The sequence below is a fragment of the Hyaena hyaena genome, unplaced genomic scaffold, assembly GCF_003009895.1.
Source record: "Hyaena hyaena isolate Hyena2069 unplaced genomic scaffold, ASM300989v1 scaffold_80, whole genome shotgun sequence".
Classification (NCBI taxonomy): domain Eukaryota; kingdom Metazoa; phylum Chordata; class Mammalia; order Carnivora; family Hyaenidae; genus Hyaena; species Hyaena hyaena.
The window spans coordinates 2,944,956-2,948,981 of NW_024080712.1; the positions used below are offsets into that span (position 1 = coordinate 2,944,956).

Genomic DNA, 4,026 nt, shown 5'->3' on the forward strand with positions numbered 1-4,026 from the left:
ATTTATAGCATCTTAATAAGTTATTTGATCTGGCAATTTCTTTATGAAACCAAGAACAATCTCACATATACATGAGATATCTGCTGGGTTTATAATTCTAGCCTCTTAATAGTAACTCTATTTTTCATTTAAACACATTTGCTTTTTCTGAAGTTTGGGGTGATTATAATGGGTTCATTCAAAATATTCATTATTGCTTTTCCATGCTGATAATGCTCTCAAAACATGGTGAACATTCCTAAAACCTGCTGGACTCTCTGTAAGAAGTGTGGCAAGTACCAACCCCACAAAGTGACAGAATACAAGAAGGGCAAGGACTCTCTGCATGCCCAGGGAAAGCAGCATTATGACAGAAAGCAGAGTGGCTACATAGGGCAGATTAAGCCGATTTTCTGGAAAAAAACCTAAAACTATAAAGAGGACTGTGCTGAGGACTGAATGTGTTGAGCCCAACTACAGATGTACAAAAATGCTGGCTATTAAAAGATGAAAGCATTTTGAATTGGGAGGACATAAGAAGAGAAAGGGCCAAGTGATCCATTTCTATCTAAGCTTCATATTTTGCTTTATTATGAAAACAGTAAGATCTTGAGGTTATGTTCAAAACAAAAAAAAAACCTCTTTATTAAAACAGCACTTTCCAATTTCATAAAATTTGAATAAAAAAAGAAATGTAATCTCCTTGAAAACAATGTTGGCATTAAAATTCATTATATTCATTTAGATAATTATGGGGAAAACTCAACAAAAACTACCAATCTATTTAACATCCTGTGTTTGATGAAGCACATTAGAACATGAAATACAATACACTGGAACATGAATACACAGTCAAAAGACAGGTCCTTTCTTTACCAGACTGTTACACAACTTCTATAACAAATCTTATTACCCTCTCCCCAAAGGATGGAGACATTCATACATAGTCTACAAAACTATGCCACTGTAAACTGAACTTAACATATTAGCAGTTTACATGAGAATGAATAAAGCTCAAGTATCAGCAAATAACAACTGAGTTTAGCAAATCTTTTCATTAAATTTTAAAAGTAATCTTTAGATCTATAAATTTAATTCACTTCCTATCAAAATCCCAACTGCCTTGTTTTTTGCGGAAGTTAACAAACTGATCCCAAAATTCATAAACCATAATAACCAAAATAATCTGGAAAAAAAGAACACATCTGGAGAACTCAGAACTTAAAGCCAGCTTCAGATCCTGTGTCTCCCTCTCTCTCTCTCTGCTCCTCCCCTGCTCGTGCTCTGGCTCTCTCTCTCTCTCTCTCTCTCTCTCAAAAATAAACAAACATTAAAGAAAAGTTTTTAAGGTAAAATTAATTTCAATAATGTATTTGATTTAAATAATATATCCAAAATATTATTTCAACATGTAATATAAGAATTATTAGAGATACTTTCCCTTTTTCTAACTAAATCTTTGAAATCCAGCATGTATTTTGCACTTACAGCCCATTTCAATCCAGACCAGCCACAGCTCCAGTGCTCAATAGCCACATGTGGCTGCTGGATACAATATTGGACAGCGTGACCGTGAAAGAGAAAGGACCGTTGTATTACAACCTCTCGTTCACTGTGTTTCATTTAGTGGCAGAACTAGGGCTCTCTACAGAAATCAGAGACCAGGGCTAGCAAGAGTGAGCCATGAAAGAGAAATAAGGAATGTCCCGGAAGCTAGCCCTCATCTTAGAGATAACTGTATTTACCCCTCCCCACTATCTGGGCCACATCTGGTCTGTTAAAACCCAATATGGATTGGTACATCCTACTGTGTCAGAATAAGTTGTACTTTCTGATCACTTTATTTTCCCCTATTATTCCTTCTATAAATTTCTCTTTTAAAATAAGAAAACAATTTCTGACTCATTCTGCTTGCTGTGCTGTGAGCAATAAAGTCCTCTGTCTCTGATCTTATGTCTCCCAGCAGCCTCTACGAAACTGTGGCAAGCTAGTTCATTAACTTGCAAGAAGGGTAAAATCTCAGAGCCTGAAGTCCTTGACATTACCATCCCATCCTTCAATGGCTCCCAGGTGACTTTATTAACCTCTCAGAGCTCTCAACCCTTCTTGTTTCCACTCAGCCTTGAGCACTTGCCCTATAGGATATTTTGTTATAATTTTACATGTGTTTATTTCTTAACATCTCTAATCTCCACCCTCCACGTTGCTCTATGCACAATATTCACTGTAATGTTTGCCAATACATTCATGTTTGTCCCACACATGTGAAACCTCAGAAGATTTTTACACCATGTGAAGATGGAGATGCACCTGCCCCCCCTTCCATCTTCAGATGTGATGATGGTGTATGCTCTGCTCACCTCCTCTCATGCACTATTTCTTTCCTCCTGCACCTCCACTCTCCTTTACTTTCCCTTTCGCCTCTAGCCACTTACTACACTTTCCTTTTCATAACACTGAAACAGATCAAATTGGTGAAACCAAGTCCATTGAATCTGGAGCTATGGGATATAGAAGCTGATGATCACTTTTTAATGGAACCAATGAATGCCTAAATCACATGTGTCTTCTGATGGCCTCAAGAAAATAAATTCTTTCCTTCACCAATGCAAATCTCTTTGGAAGAAGGCTGTACTGACATGACTAAAGTTAAAAGATCTCCAGTTCTTCTCCTCATAGGAAAAAATGCATAATTATGGCATGAGTCCATTAACAGATACAGAATTATTAACCATGCTATTTCAAGTAATCACACTAGAAATTTTCAATTATTTTAACCTACCCACTACATAAAATTTGAAAAGATATAGAAATAATCTTTCATTAGGTGAGTCACCTGGTAAGCAGCTCAGATTTAATCTATAATATCAAAACATTAGAGTTCAGCTTAGTGGCACAGAAATGCTCTTAGACCACAGAATGTACCTCTAATGTTCCCAAGAGGGTACCCAGCCTGTGGAAAAGAAGGTAGTGGCAACAGAACCAATACCATCATGCCTAACCAAGCACTGGCCAGCTGAGAGTATGTCCAGATCCACATAAGTCACATTCCTGATGGCGCATGTGTCTCTGTGGCAGAGTGGTCCTAATGAATCCTGATCTCATTTGCAGTGAACATTTGTTGTTTTTTGACTACACAGCTTCCAAACACCCTGCCTTTTGTGGGTGGCCCTCTGACAACAGGTCCTAGCCTCCAACCATGAAGTCTAGGAAAGTGCTGCTCTGTTTGGCAGTACACTGTTTAATAAAGCTGACACTTGGTCCATAGATAACTTTTTCTCCATAGAGAAAGCACTAAAGTGGTTTACATTCTACCACAAGTTCTTTGCCTCATCACAAAATAAAAGCAATTAGTCCATAGCCTGGTACCAGTCTGTAGACTACACTTGAAGAAGCACAGGCTGGGACCATGTATTTCCTCTCCCAGCACCCTGCTAGCTGTGTAGATGCACATGACCTAAATTTAGCACCCAGATGCTCCTATCGGGGCCTTTGAGACCCGAAAAGAGGAACAAAGGTGCAGGGACAGTTGAGAAGCTATACGTGGTCGTGTGAACATTTTCAAGACCTGCAGTAGCTTTGGAGTTGGGAATCCATAGGTAGCAGCAACACCACTTGCTCAGACGTGGGACAGCAGTGGTACACTGAACAGACTACAACATGCCCGCCATGTTCTCCATTCATAGCCTCTCTTGGTTCCCGTTGTTTTTGGAGCCTGGTTCTCTAGCCTGCCTATCATTTCTGTAAGCTACTCAAGAACTTTCAATGAATTCCTTTTCTGCTTAGGTGAATCAACAGAGAATTTTGTTGCCTACACCCAGGAAACTTGACTGATAAACCCTTTCACATTCCAGTCAAATGAATGATAATGTCTGTTTCCATACTAAACTCACCAAGCAATTTTCTCACTGTCATTTGGCTTCTCACACGTTAACTAGAAAGCTTGGGTCTTCTTGGTAACTATATTTCTCATTGAAAATTAATTCAAATTTAAGTTTTAAATTTCAGGTGATGAGTAGGGATAATGTGAGTCCACTTCAAAAAGAA

At 38.5% G+C, this 4,026-nt stretch overlaps 1 pseudogene; it reads left to right on the plus strand.

Moving 5' to 3' along the window:
- The first annotated feature begins 225 nt into the window (after positions 1–225).
- LOC120232924 lies at positions 226–592 on the plus strand (annotated as a pseudogene).
- Positions 593–4,026: the final 3,434 nt, after the last annotated feature.